The sequence below is a fragment of the Sciurus carolinensis genome, unplaced genomic scaffold, assembly GCF_902686445.1.
Source record: "Sciurus carolinensis unplaced genomic scaffold, mSciCar1.2, whole genome shotgun sequence".
NCBI classification, from domain to species: Eukaryota; Metazoa; Chordata; class Mammalia; order Rodentia; family Sciuridae; genus Sciurus; species Sciurus carolinensis.
Genome location: NW_025920152.1, coordinates 1,025,132 through 1,040,627, shown reverse-complemented (window position 1 = coordinate 1,040,627; position 15,496 = coordinate 1,025,132). Strand labels below are relative to the sequence as shown.

General features: G+C 44.2%; 1 pseudogene; it reads left to right on the top strand.

Moving 5' to 3' along the window:
• The first annotated feature begins 1,255 nt into the window (after positions 1-1,255).
• LOC124974525 (TSC22 domain family protein 2-like) lies at positions 1,256-3,617 on the top strand (annotated as a pseudogene).
• The last annotated feature ends 11,879 nt before the right edge of the window (positions 3,618-15,496 follow it).

Below are 15,496 nucleotides of genomic sequence, written 5' to 3'. Positions count from 1 at the left end.
AAAAGAGAACTTTAACAAGCTCTCTGAGGCCCTCTGAGTTTTCTCAGAAAGGAGTGTAACTAAGCACTCACTTACATGACCTGCCCAGAGCAGGTGTTTGAGAGGGATAAGATAAGATGTATAGCCACATTTCTGGTTCCTGGTGTATAAACAGATGCACAATGTATCTTAGCAACCCTCTATTCTTCCCATTGCTACTACTCGAGGATAAACTAAGTTCTTTCTCACATCCACAATGAGTTCCCACACTCCTTGCCTCCACTGTCTTCTCTCTATTCAAATTCATCTCTCACTCTTCTCCACAGTTATTTGCAGAACCCAAGCGAAATTATTCACTTATTTAACATACTTAACATAAATTGAGTCCATGCTATACTTGCTTGGAAACACAGAAATCAATAAAATAACCATTCTACTCTTAAGAGACATGAAGAACAGTGGAGAAAAACCAATCACCATAAGTATATACCATAAAAGATTCACCAGAGGAAAAAAAACAGAACAGCAAATTCTTCCCTGGTCTGCAAACAAAGAGATAACAGGTGAGTACTGAGGAATACAGCAACTCAGAAAATGCTGAAGAAGTTCATTGAAAAAGAGGACCAGGTCATGAAGGGTTTATAACACTCATGCAAGGTATTGCCGCATTATTAAGTCAAAGAGGTCTAACACTACTTTCAAGGAATGTAAATAGGGGTTAATGCAAAACAAAACAGAAAAATAATGCCATATCCCACTGAGCCAGGTTGATAAAGTAAATAACAATCAACAGGTTTCTTTGTAATTGGATTTCTTAGAGCTTTTAATACTCATATGTGTATTGTGACTCTCCAAGAATTTAATGATGGAAAATTTGATGACGTGTGTTTTAGTCAGCTTTTCATCACTATACCAAAATTCCTGACAGCCTGCTAATAAACAAAAAGAGGTTTATCAAGCTTATAGTTTTGGAGGTTCTAGGGCATGAAGGCTGCATCCACTCAGTTCTGGGGAGGAGCTCATAGCATATGGCAGATGATGGTACAGTGCATTTGAGAGCGAGCAAGTGATACATCTTGCTTGAAACAGGAACAAAGTAGACAGGAGGCAGACTTGATACTTTTATAATAACCTTCTCTCAAAAACTCAACGGTTTCATGAGAACTACCTTTCAAGATCATACCTCCAACAACCCAAGAACCTCTCAGGAGGTCCCACCCCATAACGTTTCTACCACCTCCAAATTTCCACCCTAGGAATCAAGACTTTAATGACAATGGGCTCCCGCACTGCCGCCCCCGCCCTCTCTGCGCCACCGCCGGCTGCCCTCTCACTCCCACCGCGCTGGGACCTGCGGGCCGCGCTGCGCCCAGGGCTCTGGCTGCCACTGCAGGCTGAATCCAGGTACCGTGACCACCAGACCAAAGAGGAAGGCGGAGCCGCGGGATAGGCGAGGGGCCGGGCCCACAGCATGATCGCAGGAAGAAGTGGCAGAGGATGTCTCCCCTGGTGGCCCGCAGCAGCAGGTGATCGCAGGTGGCAGGCCGCGGACCAGCGCGAACTGGACTTTGTCTGCGGGGCCCGCGCGCTGCCTCCGTGGTTTCCAGCTCCCACGGAGCAGGCAGTGCCCGCTGCCCGCCAGCCTTCTTCACCTTGTCCAAGATGCTGGCCAAGAAGAGCTGCTTCCAGATCACCAGTGTCACCACTGCCCAGGTGGCCACCAGCATCACCGAGGACACCAACAGCCTGGACGACCCAGACGAGTCTCGCACGGAGGACGTCTCCGAGATTTTCGACGTTTCCCGGGCCATGGATTAAGACCCCGAGGAGGTCTGTGAGCGCAGCTCCTCCGAAGAGACTCTCAACAATGTCGGGGACACTGAGACACCCGGAACTATCTCCCCAAACCTTCTCCTGGACTGGCAACTGGCGGCTGTGGCGGCTGCTCCCGCCAACAGAGGAGGAGCCTTTTTGGCCCAGAGCGTGGCCTGGGCGCTCCTCAGTTCCCTGGCGGCAGCCGCCACCTCTGCCCCAACCTCCGGGCCCCGGGAGGCCCCCCTGCGGCGGGCCCGTCCAGCGGACCAGGGTCTGCAGCCCCAGCACAGGTCCCCACCACTTGCAGTTCTTGCTTTCGGTTGATCAAGCTGGACCACGGGAGTGAGGGGCCCTACCGCCGCGGTAGATGGACGTGCATGGAGTACTATTAGCAGAACTCGGACAGCAGCGTCCTAACCCGGTCCGGGGACTGCATTAGGCACAGCAGTACTTTCGACCAGACCGCTGAGCGGAACAGCGGCCTGGGCGCCACCGCAGGGTTGGTGGTGGTGGTGGACTCCATGCAAGGGACGCCCGGACCCGACTCGGGGACTGACAACTCCCTGACTGCTGTGTCACAGCTACTCCCATCGGAGAAAATGAGCCAGTCCGCCCCGGCCCAGCCGCAGAACTTTAGCGTCGGGCAGCCGCAGCCGCTGCCGCCCTTAGGTGGGACTGTGGCTCAAAGCTCCGCTTGGCTGCCGCTGTTCCCGGAGCCACTGCGGGTCCGCAACCAATGATGGCAGCCGCACAGCCAGGCCAGTCCCCAGGTGCCAGGCCGGGCGGCGCCCCTCCGGGACCCGGGGCGCAAGTTCTGCCACAGACGAATGTAGACCTGGCGCAGCCCTCCATGTCCTTGCCTCAGCACCCGGTCCTGGCCAGCGGCGCCCCTGCAGCGCAGCACCCAGCGCACTTCTCATACCCCCAGCCTCAGATGCCGCCTGGGCATTTGCTGCCGGTCCAGCCCTCCGGCCAGAGCGAGTACTCGCAGCAGCATGTGTCCGGCTTGCAGCCACCAAGCCCGGCACAGCCCTTGTCCACCAGCGCCAGAGCGACCCCTTCCGCCAAGGCCAGCTTTCCCCTGGGCGCCGGCCAGAACAGAGCCTCGGCGGCCAAGCAACTGAAAGGTGCATATTCTCAGCCTAGTGAAGCTGTGGCTCCGGGGCGGGGACCTGCGCAGGGCGGGCAGGCCGCGCCTTGTCCGCCGGCTGGCGTGACCCTGGCTGCAGTGGGAGGCGTGGTACAGCCGGGCCTGGGTTCTGCTGGGGCCAGGCAGCCCCAGTGAATTCCTCTGCCGCAGATCGGTGGCAGCAGTAAGCTGTCAGCCATGCCTGGTGGCCCTCACACCGTGGTGCCTAGAGTTCCAAACGTGCCTGCAGCGTTGCCCGCTCCCAGCGTGCCTAGCGTGTCTACCACTTCTGTTACTATGCCAAATGTACCCAACGCCTCTGGTCCAGTCTTAGCAGGTGAGCAGCCATAGGCCCGTCAGCAGGAGCAGCAGTGTCATCCAGCACGTTGGGCTGCCCTTAACCCCAGGCAACTCACAGCGCTCCAACTAGTCTACCACAGTCTGACCTAAGCCCGTTTCAGACTCAGACCCAGCCTTTAGTCGGGCAAGAAGAAAATCAGAACCCCTACCTCAAGGGCCACTTTCTCTCATTGCTGAAAATAAGCCTGTTGTGAAGCCTCCTGTTGCAGATGCCCTGGCCAACCCCCTCCAGTTAACACCTATGAACAACCTCACCACCTCTGTCTTCAGCATAGCTATTCCTGTTGATGGTGATGAAGACAGGTATGGAGATCTTATTTTAAATATTGGATAGGAATGCTTGGCCAAGCGTCAGCATAGGCTGCAGCTTTGGGAAATGTTTTTTCAGTTGAGCCCTTCATTTTTAAATAAGTTTTAGTTTAATGAAATTGACTTGAGTTGCTGAAGTAAAAGGGTGTAATGAGAGAATTGGACATGTCACAGTTTTTTTTTTAAGTGCTTAAATGGGTAGGGATGCAACACTTGATTCAAATACAGATTTCAGCCTAACCTTAATATAGAGGGAGTAGCTAGTATGCTCCCAAAGGATTGTCCTTTGAGCAGCCTTATCAGTGTGAATTTTGATGCTGAGACATGAAATTATTAACAAATTTTCCATTCTGGAAAATCAGAAGGCTCTCTAGCAAAAAACAACACAAAATAGAATCCTTGTAAGGAATCATCTCCAGTGTATCTGGAAAGGCTGAAGAGATAGTGAAGTGTCAAATCCAGCTTTGAAGGTCCTACGTGGTTCAGCCTTTTAATAGAAGGGGGTCGTGAGGTTTCCCAGTGGCTTTTGTAAGATACTATTGTTTGTTTAAGCAAAAAATATTTTGGAAAGATGTTCTTATCTTCCATCAGTCTTTTTAATATATGAAAGGAAGGTATGAGATTTCTTTAACATAGTTAAAGAACATGTAGTTCTTGAAATTAGGAGTAATTTTATAGTTAAAGGGTAAATGTCAATAATTGACTCCCTCTATGTAATGGATGCTTTCTTAATGGTCTTAGTGAAAATTGTGTATTGCTATACCATTCTAAAACAGTTGATTTTTAGTTATGGCTTAACGAGGGTTTTTAGTGGTTTTGAAGAAACATCACAGGGAAATTTGACATACTACAAATACATATATTATAGTAGATTTTAAAACCCTGACTTGTTACAACATTTTAAATACATTTAAAAATTACAGAGTAAGTTTCAGACATTTTACAGTTAGGCATTTGCTGGGGTATTTGAGTGAGATTAATTTTAGATGTGTTAAACCGTCAAAGCTATTTTTGTGGGTTTTGAAAATAATTGGTATGTAGAAGAACACAATGAGATGTTAAAACTTTTCATTTCTTAGTATCTTCACATTCTTTTCTTAACTTCACATTTGTAATTAGCCATTTATTTTTGTTATAGACTTCTGTTGATTTGAAAAATGCTCACTTAAATTCTTTCATCTTCTCCACTTTTGTAATTCAAAGTTCATGTTCTTTTATAGGTGACTTGCTTATGGGGAGTTTTTCTTCCACTTGAGAAACTCTTAGAGAGTATGGTGTCCCCACATGTGAGCTCAGCTAGCTAGTCTTTGAGAAACTTTATATGGATGGGACTGCCAAGTAAAGAAACCGATTCCACAAACTACCTAGAAAAATCTGTTTTATAGATGCTCCCATTTTCATACATAAATACAAACCTGAAATTCAGATTGAGTTCATTTTTTTCACCTTTGGTAATAATTGACAGGCATCTTACCTCTTCTAGCAGCCAGATGCAAATTTTTTCTGGAAAGTTGGTAAGTAACCTTTTATTTACCTCTCTGTTTCTCTACATGGTACCATATCTCTTCAAGTAATGGCTGGTTTCTAGACCACCCTCCTTTCCATACACAAGTACACCTATGAATGAAAAATACATCACACAATTCTTAGTTTGTAAATATGTGATTATACTCCTCAGAGATTTATTATGATCTTATGTCCCGAAGCAGAGACATCTGTTGACATAAGAAAACTCTTGAAATGTATTCACTTTTTTTACCATTTTTATTTTTTTTATTGTAAACAAATGGAATACATGTTGTTTCTCTGTTTGTACATGGTGTAAATGCATACCATTTTTGTAATCATAAATTCACATAGGGTAATGTTGTTTGATTCATTCTGTTATATTTTCCCTTCCCTCCACCCCTCCCACCCCTCTTTTCCCTCTATACAGTCCTCCCTTTCTCCATTCTTGTCCCCCTCCCTAACCCTAACCCTAAACCTAACCCTAACCCTAACACTAACCCCTCCCACCCCCCATTATGTGTCATCATCTGCTTATCAGCGAGATCATTCGTCCTTTGGTTTTTTTGAGATTGGCTTATCTCACGTAGCATGATATTCTCCAATTTCATCCATTTTCCTGCAAATGCCATAATTTTATCATTCTTTATGGTGGAGTAATATTCCAATGTGTGTGTATATATATATATATATATATATATATATATATATATCACAGTTTCTTTATCCATTCATCAACTGAAGGACATCTAGTTTGGTTCCACAATCTGGTTATTGTGAATTGAGCAGCTATGAACACTGATGTGGCTGTATCTCTGTAGTATGCTGATTTTAAGTCCTTTGGGTATAGGCCAAGGAGTGGGATAGCTGGCTCAAATGGTGGTTCCATTCCAAGCTTTCTGAGGAATCTCCATACTGCTTTCCAGAGTGGGTGCACTAATTTGCAACTCCACCAGCAATGTATTAGTGTACCCTTTTCCCCACATCCTCGCCAACACCGATTGTTGCTTGTGTTCTTGATAATCGCCATTCTAATTGGGGTGAGATGGAATCTTAGGGTAGTTTTGATTTGCATTTATCTTATAACTAGAGATGTTGAACATTTTTTCACATATCTGTTGATTGCTTGTATATCTTCTTCTGTGAAGTGTCTGTTCATTTCCTTAGCCCATTTGTTCATGGGATTATTTGTATTCTTGGTTTAGAGTTTTTTGAGTTCTTTATATATTCTGGAAATTAGTGCTCTATCTGAAGTATGAGTGGCAAAGATTTTCTCCCACACTTTAGGCTCTCTCGTCACATTACTGATAGTTTCCTTTGCTGAGAGAAAGCTTTTTAGTTTGAATCTATCCGAGTTATTAATTCTTGCTTTTATTTCTTTTGCTATGGGAGTCCTGTTAAGGAACTCTAATCCTAAGACAACATGTTGAAGATTTGGACCTACTTTTTCTTCTACAGAATGAAGGGAATCTGTTCTGATTCCGAAGTCCTTGATCCATTTTGAGTTGAGTTTTGTGCAGGGTGAGAGATAGGGGTTTAGTTTCATTCTGTTGCATATGGATTTCCAGTTTTCCCAGCACCATTTGTTGAAGAGGCTATCTTTTCTCCATTGCATATTTTTGGCCCCTTTGTCTAGTATGAGAAAATTGTATTTATTTGGGTTTGTGTCCGTGTCCTCTATTCTGTACCATTGATCTACCTGTCTATTTGGTACCAATACCATGCCGTTTTTGTTACTATTGCTTTGTAGTAGAGTTGAAGATCTAGTATTGCGATACCCCCTGCTTCACTCTTTCTGCTAAGGATTGCTTTAGTTATTCTGGGTTTCTTATTTTTCCAGATGAATTTCATAATTGCTTGCTCTATTTCTTTAAGGTACGTCATTGGGATTTTATTTGGAATTGCATTGAATCCGTATAGCACTTTTGGTAGTATAGCCATTTTGACAATATTAATTCTGCCTATCCAAGAACATGGGAGATCTTTCCATCTTCTAAGATTTTCTTTAATTTCTTTCTTTAGTGTTCTGTAGTTCTCTGAAATGTATTCTTTAGGTTCTGACCTCAAAGATGCATTTATTTTTCCTTACTGTGTTAAAATTTGATCATCTCAAGAATCTCATTCACAGACACCTGAATGTTTGAACTACAGATACTATCATATCATTCTTACCAGTTGCAGCAGTTAATCTAATGCAGAGGTTTTGATTTGTGTGTAGTCCTGTTTTAAACATGACATTTCCCTCCCTCTCCCCATTCTTTTAAAATCTGTATTTCTTATCAAATGTACATTTCTAATTATTGTTTTAGCCTTTCATTGATTTTTAACATCCTAGTTTCCAAGATGTAATCTTACACATTTGACTTTTTAATCACAGGACCAATGCTCCTGGTGAAGGATTGAATCCATTAGGTAGAAATAGTAAAAACTTTTTTCCTTTTTAATGAAAAACCTTTGTAAAAGAGAGGATATTTTAAGTTTTAAGTTTGAAATCAAAGAGATTTCCTGGCATGTGATTAATTATGAGATGGGTGCTTTTGAGGAAACTACAGTTTTACTAAAAATCTCAATTTTAATATGTTAGTTTTGGTCATTTTCTTAAATTCTGCATAAAGTTTTATTTGCAGTCATTCAAAGTAAAATAAATTGAAATGAGAGGTCCTGAGTAATTATGACAAATTTTGTGACTAGATGACAAATCCTTTAGATCCCAAGGAAATGTTTGTAAATTTAGGACTTTTGTAAGTGCAATCTTTTTTTGAGAAAAGGAGGGAAAATGAGAGATTAACCAAAAAAAATTGGTGTGGGTTTTAATCAAACACTTACTTTTGTGATTTTTGGTTCCATTACCTAATATGAGACTCTATAAGTTCAATTTCAAGGTCATTCATATTGATGGACCAGGCCTTATATTAATCTATCTTAAATGTTATACCTTTGAAAGGGCTGATGATTGTATTGCAAAAGTTCTCAGTTTTTATTACTTGCTGACTACGTTGTTAATTACCATGAAGTTGATACCATTTTTAGACATTTTTATTAGAAAGGTTTATGATTAGTGGTTGAGTCTCTTCAAATTGATTTTGTGTAATCTGGTGGATATAACAATGGTTGAAAATATAGATCATAAAGAATTGTGTAGCTATCTTTACAGTGACTAAATGGTACAGAATTTGTATTAAACTACCTATAATCGAACAGACTCCTTTAAATGGGGGAAGGTATGAAATATCACTGGCCCCAAAAGGAACACAGTAAGAGATTGCTTTCCATACATAACTGACCTGTGTGAACTCTGTAGACCACATTCCAGAAACTACCATGAATGGCCACAATTGTGAACTATCAACTGCAGTTCAAGACCTAATTGTAAGAATCCCATAGTGTTGTGTGTGTGTGTGTGTGTGTGTGTGTGTGTGTGTGTGTGTCTATCTGGTTAATGGTTTTTATTTTTGTGGTTTGCTAATGACTTATGATAAATTGTGAATACTAAGTAATGTGCCCTGAGATGTGCTATAAATACAATTTTGTGCATTCATAAAAAAAAAAAAAACAGCTGGGGAGGAGAGTGGAGAGTGGGAGTGAGTGGGCTTAGCAGGGCCTCCTCTCCTCCCCCTCCAGGGCTCTGCCAGGGGCGCCTGGTGATGTTGAGTCTCACAGCTGGCAGCAAAGGTCCTGCCAGGAGGGCTGAACTGGGGCCAGGACCAGATCAACAGATGCTCCCACGGAGCCTACTGCTCTCTGGGTCACCACCAAATTGCTGAGTTGGCCACTTGTTATGGCTACAGTGCCAGGTCTTGAAGAGGGAGTTCAGGACCCTGGGGAAAGGTTGCCACAGGGCTGGAGGAGCCCACCATGTCCCCCATCACAGGGACATGGGCATGCTGTGTGCATTATCCGCCAAACATTGACCTGGTCTGTGCGGAGGAGGGCTCCATTCATTTCTCTGTTTCTATATTTATTTTTAATTTCTTGAACATAATTTTAAGCATTCTTGGAAGACAGGCAGAGACTGCAAACCTTTCATTTTACCCTCTTCAAATAATGTGATTCACACACACAGGTGTTCACTTCTAAAGTCTCCGTAACTCATAGAGTGTTGGAGGAGATCTTAAACGTCATGTACCGTATACACGAGAGCAAACCATGTTCAACAAGCATTCTTGTAAAGGACCAATATTTGTGCAAGAGAAGAAAAAGGGAAAAGAGAAAAAAAATAAAGCACAAAGGAAATGAAAGGTGGATTTGTAGTTAAGATTTGGAACCAGTTTTCCCTCCTCCTGGGTCATTATCTGACTCTAGGTAAGCAGGTCCCAGTTTCCAGGACCCATCCTATGGTCCAGGAACTCGGGGCTGTTTCCTCATTCTCCTGGAGCATCAGCGCAGAATGGCAAAGGCGTGGGATGTATGCTGTTACCTTGTGACTGTGCGTTTGAACCTTGGCTCAGTCCTCAGAATCTCAGAGCTGTCTTCCTTTGGAAAGATGACAAATAAGATAAGTGGCTGTCTCCATAATCTATTTTGTTAGTCATGGCAGGAACCCCTTGTTCCCTGCTTTCATGAAGCATGCCACCAGAGGTGAGGGACATGACTGGGGGATAATTGGATCCTGTATATGGCCCCATACTGGGCCCAGCAAGCCCAGCTCACCAATGCCATGGGTTGCAGGTGGCAAGACGGGAAGCTGCATGCCCCTCCTTCCATCAGGAGAAACCGAGGAAGGCCAGCCTTGCTGTCCAGAACCAGGATGCAGCTGCCCCAGCGGTGGGAGCATGTTTTCTGTGCACTCCCCAGCTGCATGTTATGGTGTCGTGGGCCCCTCATGGTGCACCAGGCTCACAATGCCAGAGTCCTACCTTCTGTGGCCCCCTGGCCCACCCACCTCTGTACCCCTCAGACCTCAGCAGTGAAAGCTCTGGTGAGCACTGGGCCCTGAAAAACCGGGGACTCAGACTGGGGTGTAGGGTCTAAACTCTGGCCCTGTTGGCCAAGGGAGGAAGCAAGGAACGGTGGGGGTTTTGCTTTCACTTTGAGGTCCAGGATTTTTTGGTTAAGGGGAAACTAACTTGGCTAGGTTAAATAACACCCGATATGTCCCTCTTAGTGCCTTAACGTGGCCCTTGCTAGAAGAGGGGACATTGCTGGTACAGGTGGTAGGCCATCCTGCATTTTCAGGGAGCACCTGGTGAGTCACGGGGGTCCTTGGGAGAGGGGACAGAAGTCTCTGTGCTAATAACTGCATAGGGGACAAGGCAGCAATTAGATGAAGTGATGAGGGGGCAGTGGAAGAATGCTGGTGGCCCAGAAGTACAGTCTTCACAGAGCATTCAGAAGAATGCAGGCCTGCAGATGCCCTGATTGCAGACTTGAACTTGGAGCTGTAGGATGCTAACTGTGCACATGCACATGACCTGGCCTGTCATACTCTGTTACAGCAGCCACAGGACACTGCTGCCCTGCCATGGAATGTGCCTCTGGGAAACATGGGATTGCTGGCACCCCAATTCCTTTCTTATCTGGCCCCCCTCATGATTCTCATCATGGCCATGTGGGGTACAGGACAGATGGAGAACTAATCAACCTCTGAAGAAGTGTGAGCCAGTCCAAGCCATCTCTGAATGGAAAATTACACGAATTGTACAAGGTACACACATTGTGGGAATATCATCTTCTCATCCCCTTTTGGGGACAGGGGTCCATGCTATGGAGCAGGCAAAGGCAGCCCCAAAATGCCACAGAGTGTTGGAAGCAATCATTGTTTGGTTTGCCACCCATACATTTTGGTCTTACTAATTACAACAATATTATAATGGACAGAGCTTATTGGACAAGCTGATTAGATTTAACAGTAAACAAAACACTATGTAATGGTAAAGTTTATTGATGGGATTCAATTTACAAACTTCACATCCATACACACACACACACACACACACACACACACACTCCTTTGGAATCATAAATGAGGGTGAATGGCATCAGTTTTTACACACATCTTTGACTCTACTGAAATTGTATTAAACATTGCAGGGAAAAATAAAACTGTGCTGAAAGTAAAAACTTAATTCTATAGTCATAGCTCCATGGTGCACCATTGCTTGTTACCAGAAATGGTTCCCAGATGGTCAGGTCACCTTGTGCTACTGAGATTTTTATTCAAAAGGACAGGGAAGAGGAGCAAATTCATCTTATTTCTGACCCACTCATGAAACACTTGCTGTCAATGCAGCATGACAAAAAAGCCTGAACTAACTGATGCTGAGTTATTCATGTAGAATGCTCCAGGTTTTCTGTAGGGCTTCAGCAGGGTCATATAAAAAGAACTGGCCTCAGCGGTAACTTACAGAACACTGGTGCTTTGTCCCCTGTGTTACATCAACAGTGAAAACACAGACTGAATTAAGTAAGGGCTGTGTGATGGACTTAGCACATCCTTTCTACAACCCAGAGACCATCACAAATGCCATGAAATAGCCTAAAACATGTAAAAAGCAATCCAGGAAATCACTGGGAAGAGAAACAAGAATAGTGAACCAGAAATTTAATGCAATCTCAGAGAGACAGAAAGAGTGGAGGATTGAAAGAAGAGGCCTGATCCAGAAAAGCAGGAGGAGAAGGCTCTGGATGGAAGCCAGCAGCACTTAAGGGTCTGGGGGCTACAGAAGCTGTTGCAGAGTAACTGTTGAAGAGCAGCCTCTGCCAGAGCTGGGCTGACCAAAGCCCACTCCCCACCTAGTGCAGAGCATAGCACAGCATTGATGTTGCCCAGACAGAGCAGGAGGTGGGAGGCTGGAGTCAGACAGGTACAGTCTCAGGAGAGCCCCACCCAATGCACAGGAGAGCAGAGGGAACAGAGGCAAGTCAGTAAGCAAGAAGCAAGGGAGGAGTATTTGCCAGAACTGAAGCAATATCCAGTCTTCTGATTGAAGGCAGACTATGGAGCAGTTGAGTGAAAACATGGATATCCTGCCTCATTATGGTTGAATCTCTGAGTCCTGAGGGCAAAGAGAATTGGTGAACAGCTTTGAGAGAAAGGATGATAGTCGAGAGTTGTATTGACTTGAATCTTCTCAGCAGCAACACTAAAATTAGAAAACACTGGAATAATATTCCCAGAATTCTGAGGAAGTATTTCAGCCCTAGAATTATATATGCAACCAAAATAGCATCCAATATGAGAGCAAAATAAAGGCATTTAACTCTAGAGGGTCCACCAAGTTTGCTGTCTCTAGACCTGCTCTGGAGAAATAACTAGAGAAGGAAGAATCCAGAAAAGAAGCCTGAATAAGCATATCATATTCTGGTGATCCAGCCTTTAAGGAAGCATAGTGTTTTCTGCAGGCTGTCGAGTCTCCTAGAGTCTTGGTTTTCTCCTCTGTGAGATAATCTCATCTGAAAGGTCATTATAAGGATTCTAGAAAAGGGATGTGAAGCTGCTGAGGTGCCTGCTATTCAGCAGGTGAACACAGCATTTACACAACTGGTAGGCAGGCATCATGTTTTATAGCCCCCCTTTCCCAGTTCAGACCTTCAAAGTTGTCATTTTCAAGGAAACTAAAGCTCTATAAAATGATCTTATGCTTTCTAATTCTTAATTTTTCCACAAATATGGTAAAATTCCTTTCAATATATTCTAAGCTTTCTTTGCTATAATTTTATTTTAAAATATTTTCTGAACTTTTTTAGGCAGTAATGATACAAAGCACATGTTGAGGACTAATTGAATTTAGCAACCACAGAACTGTGTTTTTACCTGATAATGCCTAGACTTTGCCAAGATTTTTGCATCTATTTTTTAGCAGAGTTAGGCAAGCAGTGGGAAATAACTCTTCAACCACACTGTTTTATTACAGGAAGTGTTCAATTCTGTTCTGCACAACTCATTTGAAGATGATCAATGATGAATATGTCCAAAGAATGTCAAATTTTGATAAGTGATGCCATTCTAAATAAACAATGGACATTTTACATATGGCTGAACAAACTGCAAAGAATGAAGTAAAGATAAGGGCAATTGAAATAGTAAGAATTGTTTCCTGTCATGGTGGTGGTGATGCTGGTGATGCTGGTGATGCTCATGGTGCTCTTGAGAAATTGTCAACCCTATATCAAAAGAAACAAAAATTGTTTAGCTTCTATGGAAAACAATATGATTTCTCAAAATGTCAAAGAGAATTACCATACAATCTAACAATTCCACTTGTGAGCACACACAAAAATGTTGAAAGAGTGTGTCAAACAGGTTTTGGTACAACCACCTTCAAAGCGGCAGCATCCCAATCACCAAAAGGTGGAAGCAACTCAAGTATCCATCAAAGGATGAGAGAATAAGCAGAATGTGCTACAGATCTACAGTGCTTATTACCTAGCCTGGAAAGGGAAGGACATTCCACATGTTGCAATAGGGTTGAATCTCAAGACATGACGGTTGGTGGGGTGAACCAGTCACAGAAGATCACATACTGCATGATGTCACTCACATGAAGGCCGTAGTAGTCATATTCAGACACTGAATGTAGGATGGTGGTTTCCAGAGACTGGGAGAAGGAGGTGATCAATGGGGACAGTTTTAGGTCTGCCAGATGAAGAGTCTGGGATGGAGGTTGTGATGGATGCATAGCAATCTGAATGCACTTAATGCCACTGACCTATGTGCACACTTAAGAATGATTAAAATGATGAATTTCAAAAAATAAAGGAGGAAAAAATGGTGAATTTTATGTTACATGTATATTACCCAGTTAAAAATTTAAGAAGGAGGAGGACTGCATCAGAGTCACAGGCGGTTGCCAGAGGAGGAGCTGTGTGGTGAGCTGTTTGAACTCAGAACGACCACTCCAGAACACCAGTGGCCTGCCTGGAGGAGGAGTGCGGTGGGTCACTTGGTCTCGGAGCCACCAATCCTGAACACCCGGGGGGCTACCCCGAGGAGGAGTAGGAGGAACAGGGCAGGTCACTTGGACTTGGAGTGACTCCTAGGGCTACAGGCGGTTGACGGGAGGAGGAGACATGAAGTGAGTTGCTTGGACTCCTAGTGACTGCGTCAGAAACCGGGCCGCTGTCCGGAGGAGGAGGTGTGTGGGGGGGTCTCAGGGTATCGGAGCTATTGTACGGGGCTCCAGGTGGCGGCTCAGAGGAGGGGCCGCATAGCCAGGCGATTAGGTGCAGAGCAGGGTCCCAAGAGCTAGGTGGCTTTTTGCTGGAAGAGCCGCACAGAGACATGCCTAGGGGCGGAGTGAAGTTTCCAGGACTGCGGGCAGATTCTCTGAGGAGAGGCAGCCTAAGGAGACTCGCCTGTGAAGGGTGAGGCTCCCAGGCCCAGGAGGTAGGTCCGGGCCCCTGGGAACGTTGAAGAGGAAGACAGCCCAGCCCAGGTGGTAGTTGTAGATTGAGGGGATCCTCTAGGAGGGGAACTGAGCAGCGAGACGTCCCCACCGAGTGAGTTTTCCTGGACAGGGGAGGTTTTCCCACAGGGACGGTAAAACCAGAGACACAAGCACAAACAGGCCTTGCCTCAGCCCGCATCCTAGTTCCCCGTTGGATGACCATTGGTCAACAAATGGAGGCACCTCTGCCCACTAGCAGGGAATATACGCCATCTGAGGGTCACCACCCCTAGAGAGGCAGCTTCTTCATGGAGCTCTGCATTATCAACTTCCTCCAAGATGTCAGGCTACTGAAGGATAAGAGGGGATATACTAGCAATCTTCAGGGACATTATAAGTCGATAGAGGAAATCTGCAAAATTTTAATGACCCACTGATTCCTGAACAATATGAGAAAACAAGGGAAGAAAATGCCCCAAACAAATGTAGATGTTACATCAATAAAATCCAACGATAGCATGGCAGAGGAAATGACAGAAAGGGAGTTCAGAATGTACATAATTAAAATGATCAGGGAAGCAAACAGTGAGATGAAAGAGCAAATGCAGGCATTGAATGATCGCACCAATCGACAGTTAACAGAGCAAATTCAGGAAGCAAAAGATCATTTCAATAAAGAGTTAGAGATATTGAAAAAAACCAAACAGAAATCCTTGAAATGAAGGAAACAATAAACCAAATTAAGAACTCCATAGAAAGCATAACCAATAGGATAGAACACCTGGAAGACAGAACTTCAGATATTGAAGACAAAATAATTAACCTTGAAAACAAAGTTGAACAAACAGAGAAGATGGTAAGAAATCATGAACAGAATCTGCAAGAACTATGGGATATCATGAAAAGGCAAAATTTGAGAATTATTGGGATTGAGGAAGATTTAGAGAAAGAAACCAAAGGAATGAACAATTTATTCAATGAAATAATATCAGAAAATTTCCCAAATCTGAAGAATGAAATGGAAAATCAAGTCCAAGAGGCTTATAGAACTCCAAATACACAAAATTACAAC